The sequence below is a fragment of the Lagopus muta genome, chromosome 10 (assembly GCF_023343835.1).
Source record: "Lagopus muta isolate bLagMut1 chromosome 10, bLagMut1 primary, whole genome shotgun sequence".
Classification (NCBI taxonomy): domain Eukaryota; kingdom Metazoa; phylum Chordata; class Aves; order Galliformes; family Phasianidae; genus Lagopus; species Lagopus muta.
In genome coordinates, this window is record NC_064442.1 from 16007877 (window position 1) to 16034750 (window position 26874).

At 38.7% G+C, this 26874-nt stretch overlaps 2 protein-coding genes across 10 annotated transcripts in view; one reads left to right on the forward strand and one right to left on the reverse strand.

The window, feature by feature from the left end:
• RPS27L (ribosomal protein S27 like) overlaps window positions 1-26874 on the reverse strand; it is a 334929-nt gene that overhangs the window by 98371 nt on the left and 209684 nt on the right. The gene's annotated exons all lie outside the window — the stretch shown is intronic.
• TLN2 (talin 2) overlaps window positions 1-26874 on the forward strand; it is a 147834-nt gene that overhangs the window by 24034 nt on the left and 96926 nt on the right. For 4 of the 8 annotated variants that reach the window (XM_048955828.1, XM_048955831.1, XM_048955827.1 and 1 more), the window contains one exon: window positions 20481-20563. The gene's annotated coding sequence lies outside the window, so the exon portion shown is untranslated. Of the gene's footprint in view, window positions 1-1276; window positions 1569-4210; window positions 4261-4767; window positions 4898-5749; window positions 5857-20480; window positions 20564-26874 lie in introns of those variants that run through there. The other 4 variants (XM_048955830.1, XM_048955833.1, XM_048955835.1 and 1 more) reach the window with 4 other exon arrangements.

Here is a 26874-nt window from a genome sequence, read left to right on the forward strand (position 1 = left end):
AAAGGCCCTTTCAGGTATTATAATCAAAGGGGGAAAGGTAGTATCTTACATTACTTTCTTGGCTTTGCAGGTTACTGTGAGTAGCTCTAGAATAGTGGAATCTGATCCTCTTCTGTGTTGGACACTCAGCAATCAGACATTCATGCTGTGAATGACTGCCTTCTGTAATGCCCAGCTTTACTACACAGATGAGCAACAATTGTAAAGTGAATAGTAATGACGGCTGCTATAGTTTCAAGACAAACAAATGACTTCATTTTAGATCTTTTTGTGAAAAGCTAACCGCTTGTAAAATAATCCTTGGAGCCTCAAACTGTGTGCAGCAGTGGCCTGTTTGTAACTGGGAGTAATGAAGCCAGTGAGGAATGAAAGGTACACTGTTATGCATATCTACATGCATATATGTGGTTGCATGTGTATCTGCATCACTGGCTTCTAAGACATTGAAACACTGCAAGTAATCCTTAAAAGCGTAATGTGTTACAAGTTTCAAAGCCCGTTATTGATATTAGAAAAGTTCTTTGTTAGACCCATGTAATCTGGATTTCAGCAATTTGAAAGGGAGATGAAGTCCATGAAAAAGCACCTCAGCTGTAGATGGTGCATTTCTCACCAAGTTAACACCACAGCATCGATGCTCAAACACTTGTAGGCTGAAAGTATTTCTTTTCATCGCACTGTGTATTCCTTTAGTGCTCCAGTGTAATTTTTTGCTTAGTTCACTTATGTTAAGTTCTAACCCAAGTCTGTTAATGTCAAATGGCTGAGTTGTGTGAGAGTAAAATATAGCCTTTTAAAAAAGCTTCTAAAATACAGCATTTTTAAATGGTATTCTGTTATGACTTGGCCAAAACATTGTGGATTTTGACTACCTTGAAGTTTATGATCTATCTGTCAGATATCAGCAAGGAAAAATGGCTGGTGTTTAAAGGAAGCTGGATTCACAAACAACTTTGAGGTGCCTGAGGACTTGCAGATTTCCTGTAGTTTATCACAGTCATATTGAAAATAATGATAATTTGCTTCCCCACAAGCATTAAGTGATATAAATAGTGACACTGCAGATCCTAAAATTATTATCTGTCGAGTTTCCTCCTTCTGTTCTCATCTCCGCTCCCAGGAGCGTTGATCAAACCCTGTCTATTCGCAATTCCTTGTATGTGCTTGGTAGCAGTTGCTGCTGTTAGGTCTCTATCCCTGGTTTGCTAATAATTTATCTTTGAAGAACTAGAGCATGGGTCATTTTACTGCCATATTTCAAGGGTTGTTTTTTTTCCTTTGTTATGTGGCTTGCTGTGCCTGTAACAGAGGCACGTTCCAGAGAGCAATGACATAACTTGCTGTTGCTTTCATTTACCTTCTCATTTAGAATATTTAAAATGGTCTTTTTAGACCATTTTAAGCTGCTTTGTTGGCTTGGTTTATTTTGGGGGGCTGAAAGAGAAGGGGTGATGGTGGTCCCTCCAACAGTGCTGTGCCACTGGATGATGTCAATTCTTGCTCGCTGCTGGACTGTTCTGTTGATCCGTTCCAGTATTCTGAGATCCCAGATTGGCTCAAAAGAACCTGTAAGTACTGTGGTATGGGGGAATACTTTGCTTTCACTTAAAGCTCTGCATCCTGTAAGGAAAGGCTGTAGACTTAGCATGTTAAGTTTAAGCTAACTGAATATAGTAGGATGTAATTTGATAATCTGAAGTTACGTGTTACGAATTTTTGTCTCTGGCAGGGTATTGTGTAGTATGCATGATGTTTCACCTCATGCCTATGCACTTAACATGTGTGTTATACAGTGATGCATGATAAAAGCATGGGAGGATTTTGTTTGTAATTTATTTTATTGCAGTTGCCTAGTTTGGAAACAACTCTAGCAGTCCAAGCAGTTTTGTTTCTGAATGACCAAGAAGTGCCACATTAGATGAAATATTTCTGTCAGTATGTCAAGGCTGGCTTCAGAAACTGAAGCGTTGTAGCAGTTGACTTGGTTCCCTCACTGATCTCATGCTCAGCAAGCTCTGTTGCTTTGTCTGTTCTTCACTGGTTCCCTTTCTGGACATCTCTGTAGCTGGAGTTATAGCAGACATTTCAAAGGTCGTTTTAGATTAGGCAGTCAAGTGTATCGTCTCCTGCGTATGTTTGCTTCAGTGAACAGCTGAACGTAATGTTTCATGTCTGTTATTTCAGACAACTTCTTATGGGTCCCTAAAATAAGTAGGAAGCTGTTGGGTCCCCATGACACGCCTTTGCTGTTTTACTTTGGTGTGTTGCAAAGTGTAACAACTACATTTGAACACACATTGTGGCAGAAATGGTGCATTACCCATAGGGAAGTGGAAAATTCAAGTAATGGGTGCTAAATTAAATATTCTAGCAAGAATACTGGAAAAGAAAGAAATGTCTCTACTATTATCTCTGGTATTGTCTCTAAGGTGTTCCTTAGTGGGAATGCCATACCAACCACTGCATAGTCTTTCAAACAACAGTCATCCTGCAATATTCAGGTTGTAGGAAAACATTTGAACAAGAAAAAAAGCATTGTTGCAATAATTTCATACTGTGGTAGTTTAGAAATAGGAAATTCTGGATTATGTTTGCCATTGTAAAGTCAATAAGTATGCAGAAGTTAGGCTTAGTAAGGTTATCATGGTGGAAAGATAATAAAAATGAATGAAAATGCTCACCGGTGTTGTAGGCTTGCAGTAAACTCCACAAGGAGCAATCTCCAGAGAGAGATCCTTCCTCAGTGGCAGTCAGTCCTTAAATGGGATTTAGGAGAGGTGCAGCCAGGCTCCATGCCTTCCTGGTAGCACAGGTGAATTGCCTGTGCTATGGCTGGGGCCTCAGGTGGTCAATCAGAGGTTCAGGCTGTGATCAACAGTTCCCATACAGCCATCAATTGTATGATGGCAGGAGGAGGGAACATGAAAGCATTTTAGTCCAAATGTGCTTTGCTTGTGACTGGGAACTGCTGTTCTCCAACTAGTGCTTTCAGAATGTAATCCCTTCACATGAATCTGTCAGTGTCTTCATCCGTTATGCCAATCTGTAAATGGCATTCCTTCATCATCTAACAGTGCTTTGAATTTTCTTTAATGAAGAGTAGTGTTACTAGTGTTTTATTGGAGATTATTTCTGTGCACAACAATATTTGTGTGTGAATGGAACTGTCTCTTATTCTCCACTGTCAGTCCTCTCTCCTTTGACATGACTTTGTGTCGGTACAGTTGATTCTTAATATAAGTTTTGCTCATTGTTTTGAATGCTAGCTTGAGTTTGAGGACCAGCTTGATTATGAAGTATGACCACTCAGTCTTGTCTGGGATTTGCTCTGCTGAAGATTGCTTCATGTCCTTACTGCTGTACTGATATTTATTGTCTTCTGTCTGTGACTGTTTACGTGCTGATAAGCACCGCTCTTGCAGGGAGCGTTTGGCTGTTCTATACCAGAGCATGGAAGCACATATTCAAAAGTGCTTAATGTTGGACAGTGAAATTTAAAAACAAAAGTGAGTTGGGATTGCAGATGTTGCCTGTTAATGAACTTTGCCATGTTATCCTTTTATTCTGGATAAATGACTATGTCCCATGATGTGTGCACATGTTAAACTCAAAATTCTGGCTCTTACAGAGATTTTATGTAAAGAATGATTTATTTGATTGAAGTTTTCCACAGTTCATTCTGCAGATGGATGCTAAATTATCATCAGGTGTTGATATTTACTGCACAAGTAACTTAAACAGTTTGAGTTTTAAACTGAATTGGACTCATGGATTAAAACTCTTGACTTCTAAATATTCTGAACAGAGGCACTGAGACTTTCCAAAGTTGAAGACAATGAAAATGCTGCAGAGGAATGAAAACGTAATCTTTTATTCTTTTATTTGTAATACATACTACCTTTTTTCTTTCTCTGCTTTTTTTTTTTTTTTTTTTTTTAAAGCAGCTTTTTGGGGAGCAGATAAGTTATCAAGTGGTGTCTTCTACAGAAGACTGTGGTTCAGACTCCTGTGGCTTAAGATACTCCGTATCTTCAAGTGAGGCTGCCACAAACTGTCTTTTCAAATGTACTGTGCGGAAGGAAGAACTGCTGTCAAACTCTTTCCAGTGTCTTTCTCCTTCAGCCTACTGTTTTCTTTTTGGCTTTCAGATCAAATATGTTACTGGTTCTTGCTGAGGCTGCACATTTCCTGCCTTACCATATCCATAGAATGAATACTGCTGAACCGCTCTGACTTCTGAGCTTTACAGTGTTAGGCTGGGTAAGATTTCTTGGTTTGGGCATACGAAGTGAATACCCGATTCTGATCCTTTCTCTTATGTGATTTGTGTGGATCATTGTGGATAAAGGACTTGGAAAGAAAGCTGAGCCTGTGAGAGGAGAGTATGTTATGTCTATTTCTATCTGCCTGTTTTGGAAAGGCTATTCCCCAGTAATGAGGGGAGCTATTCATCTCTTCTAGTCATAAATAGTGAAATTAGTTTGCAAGTACTTTTTGAGAGATGAAAAGTGTAATAAACTAGTTACTGAAGTCCTCCTCTGTAATGCCTAAGCTTTATGTGTACATATGGGTTAACCTAGTCCACACAAACTTTTCCTTAGGGCTTGCATGTTTACTCTTAACAGCTTTATAATCACATGTTGCTTTTAAACTTACGTAGTAGTGTAATCTGAGTTGAGAGCTACAGTACAGCAGCTAAATATATCCTAGAAGCAATGCTGATAAGTTCAGCATTCAGAAATTAACTTTCCAAATAACGATGGCCTCAATCTTCTCACAGCTATGGCAAGAAAGCAGTCATTTTTTGTGAGGTCATGTTATGTGTGCTCTCTGATTCTATTCTACTGAAATTCAGTTTGTTCTTGTGCTTGACTGAGACCCTGATAGGTGCATAACTGTGAGTATGACAGCGTTAATGTGAAGCAAATCAATTTAGAATAACAGTAGTGTTTAGTTTACAGTAGATATGCAAAAGCTTAAGTAATAAGGGGTCAGATTGAGTATAAGTGGTTGTAGGTGGCCAACACGTTATTTGTCATAATACCAATGCAGGCAACAGATGTTTCATCTTGCTTCATTTAATGATAGAGATGGCGGCAGTTGAGTTAAATCTTCCACAGTGGAATGTGTTAATTGAATGCTAATGTGGAAATGCATGGTGAGTGTGGATTGTGGTATAATTGCTGCATAAAATTTTACCTATTAATTAAGCAGTTCAATTTTGTCTAGTTATAAAACGTGGAATGAGGGAAAAGCCATCTCTTGACAAAGCATCTGTGGTGGCAATTGAGTGTCACGGATTGTACAGCGCTATGGAGAGAAGTGCTACTCTTTAGGCTCTACTCTTCATCAGAGTTTTCTCTGTGAACTTCCAACAGTTAATCTGTATTCCAGAGCTAGGGTGGTGACTTGTGTTCCTGGCAGCTGAATTACGCTCAGATTTTAAACCAGATCAGTTTTCATATAGGAGTCTCCTCAATGACTCTGAGAGCATTAAATGTTGTACTGAGGAGAGAGAGAGAGATAGAAAGTAAGGTAGTTTTGCAATCGGAATTTCACAGGTGAGTCTTTAGGCAGTTACATAGCAACCTCCACATTTCATTGCTTTTCCCTACATAGCAGATACTTAGATCATGTATTTATGCTGACTGGAAATGGTGTTGTGTATATACAAAAAAGAAAAGTAGTTTTTCTTTTGTTTTTGCAATCTTGAGTCTTGTTTTCAAATTCCTTTATCACAGGTGGAAGTTTGGGCTGCTGCTGCTGAGTGATGAGCGTGTGCCAGCTGCCACCATGATGGCATGGGGCGGGGGGTGGCTGCATGTGGGCCTCGGGTTGGACGTGTCTCTTCAGGAGGTAATGCCCTCAATGATTCGCTTTAGTTTTTGGTTAGCTCTGAAGTTCTCAGGCAGCTGGACCAGGTGGTCTTTGTAGGCCCCTTCCAGGTCAAATAAGTCCACCATATTCTAACGCGTGTTAATTGCAAACCAACGTTCACAAAATGGACCTGGATGTCAGGCCACTTTCTTGACAGTTGTAGCAAAGTTAGAGATGTTTATATCAAACTGTGGGCTGTTAGAAGTGACCTTGTCTCTGTGAGGCAGCAAATAGGAAATGAACAGGATGCCTGCTGCTTAAAACATTTCAGTCGCTTTTGGTTTTCTGTACAGTAACGGAAGTGTTTCAAGAACTGCTATTTGTAGTCCTCAATATTTATCAGGTAGGTTCAAGTAACCCTCTTCATTTCTATGTCTTTTTAGAAAAGCCACAAGAGTGCTGATGTGGCCTTGAGGTGACTTGGTGTGTAACATGGCAGTTTCTGCTCTGAACAAGTTGACTCTTAAGAGGTGTAAAAAATGTGGTGTTTCTGATGCTTGATATTGCAAATAAGTACAAAGGCTTCCTAGAGTGTGGAGGAGCTGCTTTGCTTTTCAGGACAGCAAAGAACACTTATGTAGGAAGAGTTTCTCCAGCATTTCTCAAAAACTACCTGAAAAACTGTTTCAGTGTAGTGGTAAGAGATGAGCACAAATGTCAGCCTTACTAAATTGTACTGAAGGTTCCTTAAGAGTGCCTGGCTTCTCCTGAGCTCAAACACATGATGCTCAGTCTGATACTTAGCAAATCAAACTAAAATCTTTGGTTAAAACTGATGAAATGAGGATTTCTAATAGCTGTCCAGTGACCTGCTAAGTGAATCTGAACGTATGCTAACTGAGCATGCGTAGTGTATAGAAGATAAAAGGTGCACCTAGCAGTGCAGATCCTTACCAAGTATGCATATAAGCTGATGCATCTTGCTTGATGCATGCAGACTAAATCTTGAGCTAACCTGATTGGTTTTTAGATTATTATTATTATTATTTTTTGCATGAAAGACATTGCTTTCACTGGTGTTTTAAGTACACCCTTCCCCAAACAGCAAAATCTAAAAGCACTCAAAGCTTTTAGGTCATTGTGTTGACCAGTCTAACGTTGTGTATTCTTAAGAAGTAAATGAGAGAAATGCTGTGGTGACTGATTTGTTTAGTAAAAGAAATTACATTTCTGATTATTTTTAGCATGTATTTTATAGCACAGTAAGTACTTAACTGGCAATTTCTACTTTTGTTTTAAAAACTTTATTTTTGTTTGTAAACTTAATTACTTATTGATTAACATTGTGATGTATTGTCTACAAATCTTGTTTTCAGTTGAAGAAAATCTAGGATAACATCCATTTTGAACATCTTTCAAACTTGCAGTTGTGTGGGAGGAGGAATTCTGTGGGAGACTGGATGATGTTAGTCCACTGAGCTGTTTTGCAAGTTATGTTTCATTTTTGGAGATTTGTTGTTGCTACAGTATTTAATATTGAGCAAGCACCCTTTGAATACTTTCTTTTTTGAGTTAATAGCCACAGAATCATGGATTTCATACTCTGGGATAATTCAAGTACTGTGTGAACTAGTTTCGCATTACCAACATTTGGTAAGCTAAGGTCACAGCTGTAATTTTCACTGTGGCTGAAATGTGCTACAGTTATTGAGGCCTTTTCTCGTTGTTCTCAAACTCTTCCCACTGTGCCCAGCCTCTTCAGTGGGAAAGAAAGGCTCAGGAATTGCAGTACAAGTTTGTTCTGGAGAACCTGAAATAAAGCAGGGCTTTTGGAACCAAAAAGGAAGATATGAAAGTAGAATGCAACTTTTCTAAATTTTTGCAGCTGTCATTTAATCACTGTCAGTGTTCAGCTTCATTTTGCAGTGAGTAGTATTGCTTGGTTGTTACTATGCTGTCCTCTTTGAAAGGTAATTTGAAGCCAGGGCATCTCTGTAATTACTGGAGCTTCTTAGGACTGACAGCTTAGTAATAGTAGTCCCCAGAGGGGTCATGTTATGTGACTGTGTGCAGAAATTAGTAAAAAATGGACTGCATGACAGCAGCAACTGCTTATTTCCTGGATCACTGGCAAAGCTGGGTGAGTTTAAGTCCCAGTGGAGAGTAAGGGAGAGTCTTGGAAGATGTAGTGAGTTGGTATTTCAAAGCAGAATCTGGTGGGTGGAACTGGAAAGCAGTTGTGGAGCAGTTCCTGCTGTAAATGAAAGTTAAGGGGAAAACCTCTGCAACTTGAAGAGGAAAAGTTCAGCAAAACTGTGTTTCCAGGAGAAAGAGTGCCCAGGTCTCTGGGAGACCGATAAGCTGCCTCACAGCCTGCATCACACTGCCGGGTGCTTCTGACACCTCTACAGTGGAAAAGCCTAATATTGTTCTGGTTTCTTTTATGCTGTTCTTCTGAGCTCAGCGCATTGCAGGCCTCACTTCCTTCCATCTCTGAAATTCTTTGTTCCTCAGCCCATCTGTGGGTCTCTTTAAGCTGCTTTAGGGCTATATTTCATTTGGTTTTCTCTGTTGCCCCTCTTAAATGCAGGCTGCACTTAGGTCAAGGCCACATGCCAGAGGGAAATATGTCAACCAGAGATCTAGTTCTTGCTTCATGGCCCTCCTCAGTCTTGTCAGTCAAGAAGCAAGGCTCAGCTTTGATATTCTTGGCTTGAGTTGCTTTTAAAAGCTTGTTGGCCATCTATCTGTACAGCAAAGCACTATCTGACTAGCCAGTAACCCCTGGTGACAGGAGACTTGAGTGCTCATCCTTCATGAGAGCAGCTGGAGTGAAAATCAACTCAGAAAATAATGGTGAATGATGTTAAACTGATGCTGAAGGACGTTCTGCAGCTGTCTTCTGCTTTCAGTAACTTGATAAAATGTAGTTGGTTTTAAGAAACACTGTTGTAGTCTTGTGCTGTCTAGTTTCAAGTCAGACGCTTGAAAATGCTTGCACGCTAAATATTGCTTCAGTGACTGTTTTAGTCATAGGCAATTATCTAATACCAGTCTCAGTAGTAGCTCAGTTTTGTTGCTGGCTTCTCGCTTTGTCTGCACTGCATCCTTTACTTGGACTGCTCTGAATTTTCCGCCAAGTCAGGGGCTTTGCTTTTAAGCATGATGTGACAGAAGTGGGTTAATCAGGAGCACTTTAAATTTTTCATGACAAAATCCATGTAGGAACTGATGCACAGGGTTAGAAACAGCAGCAGAGATGGAATTTGAGTTCTGACCATGCTGTTTGTCCTGTTGACCTGCTAAATTCTGTCTACCAAAAGATGGTTGCATAACATTACCATTTCTTCATGGACATGCTCAGCTCCTCTGTTCATTCAAATGGTTTATGCCTAGCTTCATGGTAATCATTTACTAAATGTTGGTTCTTACATTCCTGTAGTCTATGGAGAAAGTTAATGTTCCCAAACAGGTATTTTAGTTGTTGTGTTCAACAAAGCCAGTTATATTCTCAGTAGATTCCTGTATGTTAACTTTATGGCCTGTGACTTCAGGGAGGGAAAGCCATCGGGGTAAATTCCTGATTTTTTTGCAGCCTGACTGATGTCTGTGCTCTGATAACTAGGATCAGGCTGGTAGCTGGGCTGTGGCATTGCTAGATCTGCAGCTGTGGAGATTTTGTACATCAGCTTCATTTATCATTAACTTGAGCAGTTCTCTGTGTTGGCTGTTGCACTTGTTTGACTTTAGTTGTGTTTCTGGGGCAGCGAAATCAGTTTTTACCTGTGTGTTACCTTGATATGATAAAGCCATAAAGTGCAGAATTGGGTGCTAGTCATGGTTATCAGATTTTATGCTTACTGCAAATTCTGAATGTAGTGTTTCAGATCCTTGATTAGGAAGCAGTATGTGCAGCAGCTGATGTTCCCAAATATTTTGCACGCATTTGAAGTGAACTGCAATGGAAGTGCTGTTATTTTCCTCTTTCTTATTACATGAATTGTATTGCCCAAGACTTGAATATGAGCTTTATATACTTGGAAAATTATTGCACAGGAAATGTATTTAATCTGAAGTAAGACTCCGGGATGAAAACCAGAGAGCTTTTAGCAGGGCTTTTAAGACAACCCAGCTGAGTTATAACAGTAATTTCTCCTTTCAAAATCTGGAAGCGATAGGCAGTTCAGATGTGCTTTCAGAATGCAGGGGAATCAATCCCTTGGGCAAATGGTGTATGAACAAACATTGGAATTTGGACAGCAACTGTGTAATATTCTGAAGATGCTGCAATGCTATGGTATACTGGGGAGTAAGAGTGCAATGGTTTTGCCTTTTTCTCTCTTAGGACTAAGTTCTGTGCAGATTGTGAAGGGGTCACAGTGACACATCGACAATTTTCAAGAAGACCAGGCAGTAAATTACTTGGGTTTGGGGTTTTTCCTGGTTTTTATTTTTATTTTTTTTTTCCTTTCTGAAACTCTAAGAAAATGAATATAAAAACAGTGGAAATGTTTTTTGGTAGATTTTTTCAGTGGAAATTTTAGGCAAGTTTCAGTCTACTCTTCTGTAGGAACACCTTGACTTGTTGCTGAAATGTAGTTGGTGGGTTCTTGTTGTTGTTCTTTTGCTTGCTTGCTTGTTTGTTTTTCAGCCATGTCACCTTGCTGGAGCGCAGTGGGCAGCTGTGTGGATGCCCACATGGATTGAGACATCTCTGAGTTAAATGACTTGTATGCAATTGGAAGGTTGATTCAGTTCAGGGATCTGAGAAAAATCATTTCAGAGCGGAAGCGTGATGGAGTTATCCATTCTTTGTTACTGAATAAACTGTGTAAAAAAAGAAAAGCCAAAAAACAAAAACCCCACACAAGCAAAACTTAGAGCATGTAGTTGGAAATAGATAACTCATTCTGAAACAGGTTATAAATGGGTTATTCTGTGTACTCCTACATAGCTTGGACAGTGCCTCAGCCCAGAACTACCTGAGAAAGCTTAGTTCAGTCAAAAGAAGACATCTTTCTTTTACTGTAGTAGTGGAGTGGCAGGGAAGCTCAATTTCTTTTGTGTTTGGTTTCAGTGAAAAGTATAAGCTGCACACATTTCTTACATAAGTGTTTTCAACATTGCCTCTTCTTCACCCATTTAAATGGTGATTCCAAATAGTGTCCCCTGGGACACTGTGAGTGCGGCTGTAAAGTAATGAACATAAGAATATGGTGATGCTAGGACCTGAAGATGTGCTGTTTTATCTGAAATGTTAACTTATGGTCCTTAAGACACAGCAGGCTGAAAGAGAAACTTTGTCAGTCTGATGTGGTGTACAGCAGTTGTGTACATTTCGTACAGCTACTGAATTCTCAGTCATTGGGGAATTCTGATAACTAGCAGCAATAAAACTGCTTCTTTCTTTTTCAAGTTATATCAAAAGAATTGTACCTCTTGCAAGAAAATGAGCCCCTAATCTGTTAAATGGCCAGTAAGCTTCTTAACGTGTTTGATGAGACTTTGCTGACTTGATTAAATAGCTGTTATTTGGAGAGGGAGGCACATGGAAACTTCTGGAATTTCAGTATGTTACTCTGGTATGTTTCTTACCATCAGGATAGTAAACACGCTGCCTAAGATAAGTGTTAAATAGCTTTATCTGAAAGAAGGATGCAAAACACTGCTCTTAAGTAGAATGACTTCACTCTAGTGAAACAGCGAAGAGGGTATAAAAATAAAAATCCGGGTTGTTTATATTGAGAATGAATTTCCAACACATTCTGGAGTTTCTAAAATAATACTGTACTAACCTTCAGGGCGCAAATGTAGAGCAACCCAGCTTTCGAGGAATGTTTGGAAAGTTGGCAAACTCCTCTTTAGCCATGCCAAAGAGATAAATCGTATGCTTTCTTTGCTACGGTGTAGATGGACTGTAGTTTTGTTGGGAGTAGAATTAGCTGGTAAATTCTGTGCTGAACGTAGTTTGAGAATTGCACCATGTGAGCAGCAGTTGTCCTGTTGTGGTAACGCACTGTGAGGAAACTATGTAAACACAAACCTCGTAGTATTTTTTTTACCTGCCCTTTGAAGGGTCATTTTTATTGTTTATCCAGCTCAGGCACCAGCCCTGGGCGTAAAGCTGAGATCCTGAAACTGTTGCTGCATGTACTGCTGGTGACTTTTTGTGCAGGCATTTAGCCAAAATTCCATATGAATTTCACATCATGATTCAATATGGAAGTGGTCACATTGGAGACAGTCTCATAACTTCATTATAACCTTGTATTATCACTTGTAAAAATGAGTTATGTAAGTAAATAGAATATTGGTAATGCAATAAGCTTTATCAGTTTAACTGTCTGTAATTGGAGTCAATCACCTCTATTACTCTTCCTGCAAGGATTTCTGTGGCCCACGCAGTTTGTGTTCATTAACTAGTAATAGCACTACTAACAATAGCAACAGGCTGCAGTTCCATTGCAAACAATAGCAGCAGTGAATGTCTGCTGTCCATGTCTGCAGAAAGATTAAACCTACTTGTTGCTGCCAGTAGGAGGGAAGAAAGATGGATAAAAGCTTTGAAGCTATTTACAGTTTGAATAAAGCCCTGTTTATGGTGGCTCCTTTAGAACTGCTCTGCTCCTCTGCCTAGTTGGTAACTAGAGCTGTAGAACAGAGTCCTGATGAAGGAGAGTGAAACAGAAAAAAGTTAATGATGATGGCATTAAAAACCAGTGCAGCCAGGGGATCACCACTGAATCTTCTGAATTTCCAACATTTCAGGCCTGAAACTTGAGGATTGCATTTGTTTGTCTTAGCTGAGATGCAGTAACTTTGTAGATAAGGCTCAGGTTTTAACTGGATCTGTCACTTTCCACAAGAGCAGACTACAAGTCCTGAAGTCAGTTATCAGGGAGCTGTCACTTTCAGTCTTCAGTGTCTAGAGCTCAGTGCTTGTGTGCATTTCTGAATCTAAATTCATCTCTGCTGTGTCACTACTAATTGGCAATCTGCAGGTGGACAGCAGGTCTCTGAAAACGTACTATTGCAAATAACAGTGAACTATGACTTGGAATTGTTCAAGAATAGTGCCAGCTCTGAAACTTCATGTGATGCTGTTTTTTGCTATCCCTTTTCTTATGTGCACTCTTTATTCATGCATGGGATCCATCCTTAGAAATGTCACCCTTCTGCTTGACTTTTTAAAAGGCTATGAAGGAAGGTGCATTTTTTTTAACTGTACTTTAGTGCTCTTGTATCTTAGTGTTCCTAACTTAAATAAATTCTCAATGCACATACAGAAAATGAGTGGTGAAACACCTCAATTCTTAAGTTGATATTCTTGAAACTTGCAAACTAAGCCTGCTTAAAGGCCTTTGTAGCTTCTGACGTGATATACATGATTAGAAATCTGTTTCAATGAGGTTGATGTCAACCAGACATCAAAATGTACAGCACGTAGAGACATTACATAGTCTAAACTATCTAGACTCAGGATGCAGAAATAGAGCATTGATCGGCATCCATTTTTAAGTTCTGCCTCTGTTTTCTTTCTTGAGGCTGTCTTGACTCCAAGAGCGCTGCTGCCCACTAAGGCTTAAAGTACGTATGTACAGACAACAGATTTCCAGCAGTTAGCTCATTTTGAAGCTTAAAGGTGGCTACAGATGCATATGTATTAATTATATAGTATACATATATAACAATATAATATGTATAATAGCTTGTGCTTCAGTGCTAAATTTAGTTTCAGAAATACACGCTGTTCCTTGTTTTACCTATGCTTTTTAGTGCTTGTTGTCAAGGAATGGGCTGGCCTTGTAGATCTCTCATTCTCACATGCTTGCTTACTAACTTCATGCAGTTTCAAGCCCATAGTTTGATTTGTCTGTGGGGCTCCAATCTACCATATGTATAGTAGATCAACAGGAAAATTTTAATTATTTCTTCTCAAAAAGTTTAATAAAACCAAAATACAAAAACAATGGTGGTTGGAATTGCTGTATAGGATAAATTCTTTTATACCTCAGCTGTAAGAATAGGTTAATATTGGAGGGTTAATAATTGGGTAACTTCTATTCTTGGAGAGGTGGAGTGGGAGAAGAGGTATTTGAAGGTGAAATGCATTTTTTTGAAGGGGAAAGCTTGAATGGAGATTGGGAGCAGAACTTGTTATATCATGAGTTGTTATCCTTTCTCAGATGAGTGCCTTGAAGGGGAATGCAACCTACATTTACCTACTGTACATGTTACTTATTTAGAAATGTTTGCAGTCTGAATAATTCATGACTTCATAGCACAGGAAGAAGCTGTTCCTGTGTATTTTTGATAGTAATTACTCATGACAGTTGAATTCATGCTTTTTTTTTTTTTCTTACAAAGACAATGCAAATATTCTGTTGCTTACTTATATTGCAGTAGAATTGCTGAGGTTGAGTAGCTTCAGCTGAATCAGCGAGGCTTTATCAGGGGTTGCTGAATAATCGTTATTGTAGGGTGTATCAGCATAATTGGGTAAGAAATCTGAATTCTGACTTATGTCCAGGTACGTATTTGAATATTCTGAGTGTATGGCATCACAGGGTGAGAAGAAAACACACCTTGTACAGAGGTTTTTCGTTCTGATACTCTGGGGTTTTACACTGCTCAGGTATCAGAAGCCAGCAGGAAGTGTGCCTGTACTGACACAAGCTACTCCTTATGCTTCTGTGAAAAATAGGTGTAACTTCTTGTTTACAGTTGTTGAACAGTTTGCAGTTTGTCCAGTTGTAAGTAAAGGATAACTTCAGTGCAGACTCCATGTCAGGAGGATCAGAAGTTACAGTTAGTGGGAATGATACCCTGATATGTCTGGTAACTGCTGGGTACTCATGGTTCAAAAGTGTGTTATTTCACATCATTTTCTGTCAGTTTCATTTACCAGGTATCACGTTATTGGAAAAAAGTTTAGTTCTGTTATTAAAAGATGATTCTAGCAAACTCCTTGCAGACATAGTGAGCCTGGCTTATGTTGAAGCGGCTCATCATTGCCAGACTCTGAATGTTTTGTAAGGCAGAAGTTGTTCACGTCATGATGGAAGTATAGGTGAGTTTGACAGGTAACACTGTGCTACTGCCTGCCTTCTCAGGAGGGCACTAAAGCATGACTGCCTTATATTTCACATTACTCTGGTGAATCAGTCAAGTCAGACTTTCTGGCATCAAAGGAAGGCATTGCAGTGTGATGCCAGGATGACATACTGTTCCGGGCACATGCATTTCAAAGAACTTAACAACCGTGACTGAATGTGAGTATTTGCTGGAGCTTTTTCTAGTAGTAATAATAAAGTGGAAGTAAGTTAACATTTCTAGTTTGGTAAACCTTCTTTGCTCTCCAACTCCCACAGAGATAATTGAACACATTAAATGAGATCTTCTCTTCCTAGCAGGCAACAAAATTAGAGCTGGTTATGTAGAGGGTTCAAATGACAACTCTGAATGTAGTTTGAGGAATAGAAGTTTGGGGAAAGAGAACTTCCCACTACTAAAGAGGAGCGCGGATCCAAAAGAAAGCAGCACTTGCCTGACAAAAGCTTAAAGTTGGTGAAAACAGGGTGTTTCTCTCATTTATTGCAGAAATAAGTTCAGTGTCATCAGGTGAGAGATTGGAGACTTTTGTTATCTTGAAAATGCATCAGAGTGTAGATGGCTTTAAATGGTCAAAACAGGCAGTTTCTTCAACCTTGTATACAGACATACCTTGAGAAGAAATTAATACTGTATTTACCCCGTGTGTTGCAAAATTTACTTGTTGATCCTGTTCAGACCTCCTGGAGCTATCCCGTGTTTATAGGATGTGCTAAAGATTGGCAAGTCTTTCAAGCTCAGAACAACAGTTCAGACCTGAAAGAGCAAAGCTGTAGTTAGAGCCTCTAAGGTTGAGAGCTGGCTTTTAGCAGGTGATTGTGAGGCTGTGTTGGCTCCACCTGTGAGGTGTGAAGGAAGAAAACCCAAGATTGAATACTTCACACACTGAAGCACCGTTTTCATAAACTTTACATTGTTGAATTTATTTTAGTTACAAATGTTAAGGGAAGAATTGTATTTGAGAGTATAATTTCAGCTGAGGGATAGTAAAAATTGCCTATGTGCTGAAAACATTTTTTGAGTAGGTGATTTCTGATCATTTATGAGATCTGAAACAACTGTTAACTACTCATTATTAAAGAACAAACAAGAAGTTTGTTTGTAGTATTTTAAACAGATACTACTGGAAGACAAAAAGACACAGATGTTTGGCTTTAGTAAATGCAGAGAAGTAAGATTTTGATTAAACTAGAATATTAGTGTTAGTTAATAGAAATTGGCTGTCGAAGTTAAATGACTATTCTAACTTAACACACTGTTTAATAGCACCACTTGAGTTACAAAGAACAAAGCACAGTTAATGTGTTTGGAGTTCAGATAGATCAATAAAAAACTCCCAAATTCAAAGTGAAGAGTTACCCGATTTTCTTGGTAACCTGGGATTAGCTAGCTTTACCCACATTGGTAAGGTACAACCACAGAGAAAATATGTGAATGGAAACAACACAGGATGGGGGGAGGCTGGTATCTACCTTTACAGTCTCAGAGAGGTGCTAATGCAGATACTGCTGAAGTGAAATGCAGTAGCACCAAGAGCTTTGTGAATACAGACTACCTGAACTATCTGTGAGGGGCAAAATCATATGAGGGCAGCTCCTAAGTAATGCCTCCTGTTTTATTATGTTGGCCAGCAACATCAAAGGAAGATGAAAGTGGTATGGCAGTAGAGGTTGAACCCTCCAGCCAGTATTTGCTGTGCCACCGATGGCAGCAGAGGGACATTGTGGCAGAATGGAGTCTGATGTGGAGGTGTGGATGAATAGAATGGCTCGGGTTGAAAAGGAGCACAATGCTCATCCAGCTCCAACCCCCTGCTGTGTGCAGGGTCACCAACCAGCAGCCCAGGCTGCCCAGAGCCACATCCAGCCTGGCCTTGAATGCCTGCAGGGATGGGGCATCCACAGCCTCCTTGGGCAACCTGTTCCAGTGCCTCACCACCCTCTGTGTGGAAAACTTCCTCCTAATACCTAACCTAAACCTCCCCTGTCTCAGTTTGACCATACTCCCTTGTCCTATCACTATCCATCCTTGTAAACAGCTGTTCTCCTTTTTATACGCTCTCTTCAACTGCTGGAAGGCCACACTGAATTACTCCATGCAGAAAAAAATGGCACCATTGGCATTCAACAGTGCTTGCTTAATATTAATGGAGACCAGTGAGTGTGAGCACATGGAGGCAGTGGGTGGTGCATTTCAGCAGTGACAGTGGGTCACCTCTTCTGGTGTGGATTTTTATGAGTGCAGCATGTAGGCTCTTGTTCATTGCTGACGAAAATGAAAAGCTAAGGGTCATGACTGTATTGAAGAAATAATGTTTTTGTAGCTGAGAATTTGCTCTATCAAACAGTGTTGTTTTGCACATTGTGTCTGTTGTCACTTTCAAAGAAATAAATAAAGGCATGACTTTTGGAGCACGTCAGTTCACAGTTCTGGGGGGTTCTGGAATTTAATTCGGAAATAACACTTTCCCTGTGCTTTTCTGTGGTACTCAATATTCTTTTTTTCTGTGAATAACATTAGTAGCACTTGAACCAAAATAAATTCATAGTTCTGCAGCTGCAGCTGATTTTAAAAGAAAAAAAGAGTGGGGAGGAGTTAGGCTTGGAATGCTCAGCCCCACTGAGTTCTGTGTAAACTTGTGGAGTTTGGTGCTTGATGAACTCATCACCCCCATTCCACAGCAGGCTAAGAATGCTGGTGAGTGCACTCAGTGAGAGCGAACCCAGGCTGCAGCACAGCTCGTTTGCTGACTGGGGTTTTGGGCAGCTGAGTTTCATTTCTGGCTGTGTTCCAGGTGAGGACAATAGACTGTATAAGCAGTGATTAATCATCCCAGGCTGTTTAGTTACAATTGTCACTTGGCAAGTTTTTTAAAAAAAAGTATATTGTATCTTGAGCAGCAATTGGCCCACTTGAAAAATGAACATCCTTCCCACAGTCACGTTTGTTCAAGCCAGTCTTAAAATGGAACATAGGGTAAACAATTTATTTAAGACTCTACCACGTTCATACATTTTCCTTCTGTTAAATATTCATATAATTGAATCTCTTGTTTTAAATGAAGTTGTAATTTGGAAATGTGATATTCTAATCATTAGATTGCTCTAGTAATATGTGCAAATGTGGTGTTTTGTTCCTTCTATTCTTATAAAACCTTTGAGGGCAGTTCATTCACCTCCATCCATCATAGTCATAGTCACATTTAGGGTTAACGTTGGGTAGACCTCCATGGTAAACTAGAGAAAAACCTATTTAGAGTTCTGTCACAGCAGAGAAACTGTAATTTTGTTTTCAGTTTATAACTTGAAAACAAGAGATTGTTTTTCTTTAGCAACAGGAATAAATTCTGTTGTAGAATTGCATCTGAAAAGAGCAGGTTTTGTAGCAGCTTCTCAGCCCTGATGAATGAACAGCTTGTATTAAATTGGAAAGCTTGTTTGGGGAACCAGGTGTAACTAGAAAGCAGCAATACTCAGATTCATTTCTCTGCTACTTCTGCTGTTGTTGTCCCATAAATATGATATGTTCTTTAGACACTGGTTTTTGATGCAAGTCTGTTAAGTATCAGCCTCAGTTGAGGTCTCTGCAAAGGTGAAATGCTGCTAACCTGATGTTTGCTGCTCTCACAGCGTAACGTCTCTCGTAACATCTCTCATAGCCTCTATGAAGAGCTATGAAGATGAAGAAAGGTATAAATGTTGAAAGTAATTGAAATATTTAGGATCACATTTAAAACAAGTAAAAAAAAAAAAAAAAAAAAAGAGAGATAATTATGTGCAAGTTTGGAAAAGTAAAACTAGTTTCCTGAGTGACTAACAAATTGATGGGCTGTGCTGAACAGGCCTCTATCATCTTGCAATGATAAATAAAATAAAAGTTGCCTTCATTGAATTATTTGCATGATGACATAGATTCACATGGGAAGGCATTACGTATTCAGCACAACACTAACCTTGCTTTGTCTTCACCTTAAATGTTAGCAGAAAAATCTTTGTAGTGCTCACCAATGGCATGCCTTATAATTCAGCTCACACGTACCTTCTTGGTGTACATTAAAATAACTTGGTCTGCATTGAAAGTTGAACACGTGTGAGGCATCTGGTTATAAAAGCAAACTATTGTAATGCCAGCTTCTGGGCGGATGATCCACTGGATGCTGAAATATCCGAATGCAGACTGTGTTTTGTCTGACCTGTGCTACAGCTAGGAGCTGATTGGCAATACAGTTATGGTTACTTAAAAGTCCACAGGAAGGAGAACAGAATCACCTTTGTAACCAGCCTTGCCAAGGACAATACACTGAACTTATTCTCCTGGTAGTGTACTTGCCAGTGTTGGCTGTTTAAATGCGGCAGGTTGTCTTTTGTTGCCATGGACTTCTGTATGGACATATAAGGGTTTTTTTGCAACTTCCTGATCTTTCTGAAGGAATATGTGTTCTAGTTTCAAATTTGGATAGCTGCTCCAAGAGATTTAAAAGTGAGGGTGAAACCTTTCTGTGACTGCAGTCACAAAACATACACATGGAACATACACAGGTTGTTTCTAACAGCAAGCTTTAGGTCATTGAATCGTAGAGTATCTTGAGTTGAAGGGAACCTCAAGGATCATCGAGTTCCAACCTCTTTGCTGCAGGCACAGTTGCCAACCACTAGATCAAGTACATGATTAAGTTGCCCACAGCTCAATCTAACCTGGCTTTTTATTTCTTGAGACATATTGCTTTGCCTGGAACAGTGACCAGACAATTTTGTAATCACTGGCGTAGATAGAAGGTATTGTTAATTTCATAATGTTTCATGGAAAAAATATATATATTGCAATTTATTTTTGTTCCAACTGATTTGCTCATCTGCATGAGTTGTGTATTAAACTTCCATGATAAGTTATGTTTTGTTTGAATTAAAAACAAAGAACAAGTTCCTCCCCAAAGCCTCAGATCAGAGGAATGCAAAGCCTGAAACCAGCCCAAGGAACAAAGCTCACCTTCCCCAAACAGCCAAAACCTTGAAATAGATATATATTTTTTCCCCTTCTCTTTTTTCTAAAAAGAAAACAGAAACTTTAACTCTGTTTTTCTGCAACCATACTTTCAAAATGAGATACACTGTGAAGGGAAGTAGCCCAGAGAGAATTTTGTTTAGGTGTTCACTACACTGAGGTACTTCATAAGGAGACTTTAAGCCATAGAAAAGCAGTGTTACTGCAAAATAGTACTGTGTGAGAGACTGTGATTGCTTTGTTTGTGTTAACACTCAGCCCTGTGCTATAGGCTTTTTATCAAGTGACTGGACAATTTGAAGGTGCTTACCTCTATGAATTCGGATCTCATTTGTAATGAACTTTTAATGTGAGTAATTTAGAAGCCTAGTTTGAATTGGATTATCATAGACTATTTTCTTTGGCAATGCATATTCCAGTTCTGAAAGAGAAAAGGAAACTCATAGTTTCCTGAGTTGCTTCCTTTTCAGTGTGCTGGCAGAAGGCACTTTTAATGTTGAAATGAATGGACTGGGGATAAGAAAGTAACTTGTTTGTTTCCTGTGTTACAGACCTGGTTACTGAGAGCATCCTGCATGGTCAGACAGCGCATTGAGACTGCCTTATTTTCTATGAAATGAAGTTTAATTTTGAGGTAAGGTTCTGTTTGCTTTGATTTCTTTATGCAGGGTGACAGAGAATAATTACAGTAATTTAAAACCTTTGTCTGCTGCCTGTGTATGTTGGTAACGTATGAAATATATACAGCTGTGGATGTATGTGTGAAAAAAAATCAAGGTGAAAATCAAATGTGATGCATGAATGTTGAAGCTCCAAGTAAACATTGTGAATAACAGCCAGGAGACTAACCTGACCATTACATCTTCTGCCTATTTTTAAACAGTTTCCAGGGAGACTGGAAGATAATACAAAATAAATGAGTTCTCTAAGCCTCAGAAAGAAGGGCTGTGCCTTTCACTGGTATGAGAACAAATAGCTGAGATGACGACTTGGCTTCATTTTAGTACGTATGAGAGAGGTAACAGGAGAGAAAAGAAAAATCATTTCTAGACTAAACAGATAAATTATTTCTAGACTGTAATGCTATGGGAAGTGAAGGCTGAAGTGGTAAGCCTGGCTTTGGACAAAATGTTGTTAAATCATACTCTAGTTTCTTGATTTGTTGGAGTAATTTTGACCTTGTGCACATTGTTGCTCTAAATGTGTCCCTGGCTCTGATTCCTCATTTGCAAATGGTGCTTGCAATACTGAAATTTTGCTGATGGAATTTTGTCCTGCCCTTCTCCGTATTTGAAAAATATCTACAGTGAACTTTTAAAATGGCCTGTGAATGAAGCAGCATTTCAGTTTATTACCAGCTATGTCTAAGGACAAGGTTAAATGAAGTAAAATCATTAAAGAGTAAATAGTTGCTTAAGCTGTTTATTTCATTTTATTTGTAGCTGTTAAGAGAAGACTTGTAGCTCTACTTTGTTCTTATATATCTTATGATATATAAAATATCAATATAAATAATATAAAATATAAAAAATATATTTTTTAGTTGGAATCAAGTATTTATGGGGAATTCTTATGATAAAGACTGCCAAAAAGAACACTATAACCAGTGTGTATTTATGAATTATCTCTACATTAGGTCCTCTTTTGTAATGCCAGTATTTTCCTCATGTCAGTGATACTGTTATTAAATCCCTGTTATCAAATGTTTAATGAAATAGTGTGGCAAATATGTTAATTAGGTTTTGATATAAGAAATTATTTTTTTAAAGCATCTCTTATATTAGTCAGGCTAATTATCTCTGGATGTGTGACTGAACTGCTTTGATAACTCCTTGCAAATCAGAAATAACAGATATTTTGGGAATATTCTCAGTATTGGGATTCTTAAGTGTGAAAGAAGATTTTTTTCCCCTGGAAATGTTTTCAGTTCGTTCGTGTTGACCTGATTCATAAATGAATTGCTCCAAGTCCCTCTTCTCTATCAGTAATATGTCAGTGCTTCTGGATGTTGCATATGTAAGTGAGTGGTAGGAGAACAAACTGCACTTGAATTCAGAGATCTCTTCTCATGGGATCTTGCTTCATTGATGGCTGTAAGTCCTGACTGTGAAATTAATTTAAGATCTTTGGATTTGGAATTTAGTGATTCTGTACAATTCTGAGCTAAAGTAATATTTTGTTAGTAGAAGGAAATAACCACTGTCAGTGGTGGAATCATTGCTGGAAATGAGTTTGGGTAGTAAGAAACATTTCAATTTATTTTTTGCATGCATGTGTTGGATTAAAGGAGAGCAGAAGATAAAATCTCTGGAAATTCTCTTAATCAGGTTTAATGTTGTATGATTGTCATTGCACAAATTCCATTCCTTAGAAGATTTTTCAGGGTTAGTGATAGAAAATGTGTTTACTTGGATTTTACTTAAGGAACCTAATCTTTCCTGTCTTCCACATTCAGTGTCTGTTTTGTTTTGTTTTGTTTCTGAATTAAGATACTGATGCAAGAGAAACATAATGTAAGAGAAAATTGACTCCTGTAAGGCTTTGCTCTGATTCTCACCCAAATAGCCCTGTTGAACTGCTTTCTGCATCAGTACTATTGTCCATGAGCTGACATAAGCGAGGTCCTGGTAGGTTATTTTATTCTGGCTTAAGGAACCAAGTTCACTGGAGAGATGGTTTATGCAGAGAACATACTCAGTAATCTTGGACTTTAGATGAGAGTCCTAGCTGGAGTTCAGCATGTCTAAATGTGAATTTGTGCCTGTGTCAAAAGCACTAGCCTGTCTAATATATTTTCAATTGGCTGTGCAAGTGTTTTTTCATAAGTTTCATACAAATATACATGTATATTTAAATGTTTGTGTAAGTACAGAGTATCTATTCTTACATACAATACTTACGTAACATTTTTGAGCAGATAGTTATGAGGCATAAGATTCATCCAGTGTTCCGTCTGCATCTTGAAATAGGCCTTCCTAGAAACAGAATGTGAATTTGGGCTCAGCCATCTGAAGAATCTGCTAATTTGACCATGAACTTTTAAGGAAGATCACTGTCAGGGTCTCTTTATGAGCACATTTGATGAAGGTACAGTTCTGGCCTGAGATTAGCACATAGTTGACTGTGTCTTAGACTAATTATAGCCTACTTGACTTGCACACTGCTAAGCCCTACTAAAAGCCCAGCAATATTTTAAGGTTTTTTCCTTTTTATCCCTGCAGTAGTAGATGCTTTGGAGTTCCATCCTAGTTTCCTCAGAGATGTGGGCTGTCCTCAACCTTGAACCAGTTTCATAAATTTTCATAGAGATTACACCACTCTGTAATGTTATTATCTCCTTTTCCATTAGTTGTGAGCTTTTTACCTTGGGAAATACTTTTAAATCTGGAAATAAATGAAGGCTGAGTTGCTTGCTTGAACCAGTCACTGAGGAATGTTAGATTTCTCATGTGTCTCTGCTTTTCTATTTTGTTATCAGGAAGGCTGTAACTGTGTCTTTTTCCTGGTTTGGGGGGATGAATTCTCCTAGACTTTAGGAATTCTTTCCTCATTGACTGCAGTAGTCAGACCATGTCCAGTTTTAACAGCTTTCATTGTCAGCATGTATCTCTTATCCTTTCATGTGTAACAATTCTTCAAAGGTTCTTGAATCCTTACAAACCTATTAGAGCTGAAATATAAAAGGATGGTATCCTGTTGCAGTAACACGTGGCCTTATCAAGTCTGAAAATCTACCAGATTGAAGTTAGCTAGCGTACAGTAATCTTACGAACGCTTCAAGAATGTTGATTTTGTAAGTGCAAGCATGCTGCCATTGCTCACCTTTTCTGTTTTCATTGATGTCATTGTTGTGGTAGTAACTGAGCCTTCTGCTCTCTACAGTTTATGGGCCTTGCTTCTTTACTGTTGCTCTTCCTTCTGAGTCTCTGTGTATTTATTGGCGTTTTCTTTTTCAGTCATTCCGTTTTTTGTTTGTTTTCTGTTGAAAGAGTAGTGTTATTTTTCTTTTTTTTTTTTTCCCTAAATCTGAATTGTTTTGTAATCAAGATAGAGGAAAGACTGATATTTCAGCCGGAAATCTGGTGTTAGAAAAAATTACAGCTGGTTTTCAGCCTCTGGGGTAGCATGAAAATGTGAAGTAGAAAAACACTGTCTTTATCTCCTTTCCTCCTATGCTCTATTCATTTGCTAGCATCAGGAAGTGAAAAGAGTGTGCACTAAGCTCATTCAAACTTGTTGCAGTACTATCTGAAAATCCTCTGGTATTCTAGGTAGTGCAAACAGTGGTTGGGAAGTGCATTCACAGTAAATTTGAAGTGGGTGATGGAGGTTGCAAGACTGGGAAAATCTCTGATAACTTTTTGAATGTATTAGGAGATGACATGATCTACTCTTGTTCAGTTTGATATGTTTTATGAACTGTGTGACTTGGCTCATAGATGGTGTGTCAGCTGTGGTGTCGACTTGTCAAGATGGAATGGAAGTATCACCATTCTACATGACTAGCTTTGTAGGGAAGGATGGATGTTGGATTATCATTGCTCTCTTCACAGTATTTTGCTGTGGTTTTTTACTGATTTTCTGTAAACTTTGTGACATGAACATTATTGAAAATATAATTGGTACAGAAATGGTGGTATTGTGTATTGATTCATGTTGTGATTGCCTCAGTATTATTACAGGAAATGGAATCAAGGGCATTTCAAAGGTAGAAACAGAAATGAATTATTAATAAGTTAGGTTCAGGTAGCAATTGGCTTAATGTTGAGTTCTCCAATAAATATTGTAAGGAGAAAAACATATTTTAAATACCCATTTGATGAAATTAGCAGCATAACTGCCATACTTCACGCTGTCTTCCTTCAAGTTCTTCTGAGTTCTTACTTAATTATGTGGAATACTAATTACTAGATAGCACTTAATTCATCCAAATAACATTTTGTGCTTACTGTTTTTTTTTCCTCTGCCTCGCTTGCTGTTTTAGTGATCTATTTAGAATGTATTAACTGACTGTTGGGAGAAATTGATCAAAATTTACTGAAAGCAGCTTCGGTGCCTCTTAAGTGCAGCATTTCAGATCAGCGAGAACAGAGAACTATTCCATATGCAGCCCATCACAGGAGTCAGTTTTTGTTTCCCATGTAGCACAGCTGCTTCTGAAGGCAAGTAGTGCCCTCATTCCACTTGAAAAAGAATCAAGGAATGTGGAATAATATTTAGACCTATTAGATGAATCCAGTAGGTCACATCCTGGCTGTGTCACTTAATGACTATATTAGCAACTCTGACAAGTTGGTTTATCACATTCTACTTTGGGGAGGTCGTCAAGAAGTGGCAGATATAGCCAGAACTTTGACTTAGAATAAATGCAATAAAACAAAACATTGAAGTGAGTCTGTTCAAAACCACAACCAGACATAAGGCTTTAGAACTTTCTTCAAAATTTCATGGATTTCATCACTTGAAAGTGGAGTGAATATGCAGAATTCTGCAAGCCTGGATTTAGCAGCCCACTTGGTAGTTCAACCTACTGCCACTGTCAGTGTGATTTAGAATATGTGGGTGGAATGCTTGAAACAATTAAATCTGCCGTGGAAAATCAGTTTTGCATTGCTTTAATTCTTCCATAGAGAAAGAAATAATCATTATCTTAATTTATTCTGTCCTTTTAAATTCACTTATGTGCTTTTAAATTCCCAGAAATATATTCAAAATTAAGCATGTATCTGACTTCAAACAAGTTGTGGCTCTTGTTACGAATGTAGATTAGCGCCTCAAGCAGGCTGTTGTTTGTTTTTTCCTCCCCACTTTAAAAATAAGTGCACATATCTCAGTACTGCATAAGTTATACTGGTAGCATCTGTGAGCATCTTCATTGCTGTCCTACCAGGCAAGGCTTAAAAGGTCTCATGCCTAATGGGGAAGCACTGCATTTATAGAGGAACCTAGCAAAAGGATGCTGCTTCACCTCTTCTGACTTGCAGAAAACTCATACTCTCTTATTTCAGCTTTCTTCTGTGCTGCTCTTGCCAAATAAGAACAAAGGCCTGGAGGCCCTTTTTAAAGAGTTTAGTTGTTGACTGCTGTGTCAAGGCTTCTAACTCTTGAGACTAAGGACTTCCACACTAGAGCTTGTTTCAGTCAAACATGATCAGTGCCTGCTAATAATTAAAGGCTACTTTTACAGTAGCTTCCTAAGCTTGCCCTCGTTCACCTTTAGCTTACTGTTTTTCAAGTTGCCTATTTTTAAGACTTAGTATTGCACACTGCACGTAAGTGTTGTGAGTTTGCTGATATTCTTGAAGGATTTAAATGCAAGCTTGCTTATCAGGACGTGATGTGTGTGTGTATATGGGCCCTATGGTTAAATGGGTCTTTTTTTAGGGGATCTTGCAAAAAAAAGATCTTGCATTTAATTGTCCATGTACGTTTTACAAGCACAGAATAAAGAATGTTCTGTGGAATAGCATTAAGTGACCTTTATGTTATGTGATGGGAGGAAGACCTGTAGTTATTTTGTTTGCTTATTTAAAGACCTCTGTCTAGCCAACCCAGACAGCATACAGTGCCTGAGACTTTGTCTACTTTTGATCACTTCTACAGCTGATACCTTTGTACTCATAGAACACAAGTTAATGTTTACTGTCGTTCCTCTCATCTTTAAGATAATTTGAAGAGAACTGGGACTCTTTTATTTCTGGCTGCCAGAATAGTGTGTACTGCTCCCTTCTAAATTCACCAGTGAAACACTAATTGGACTTTGAGTTCAGCATAGACATGTAAGTTACTTGGATGTAAGTGATAATTCTTCCTGAAGCACCTCTCTACAGTGTTCTCAGGGGAATGCGTTTCCCCCATTTCTCAGGACGAGGGGAAATGGCCTTAAGTTGCAACAGGGTAAGTTTAGGTTGGGTATCAGAAAAACTTCTTTACACAAAGGGTTGT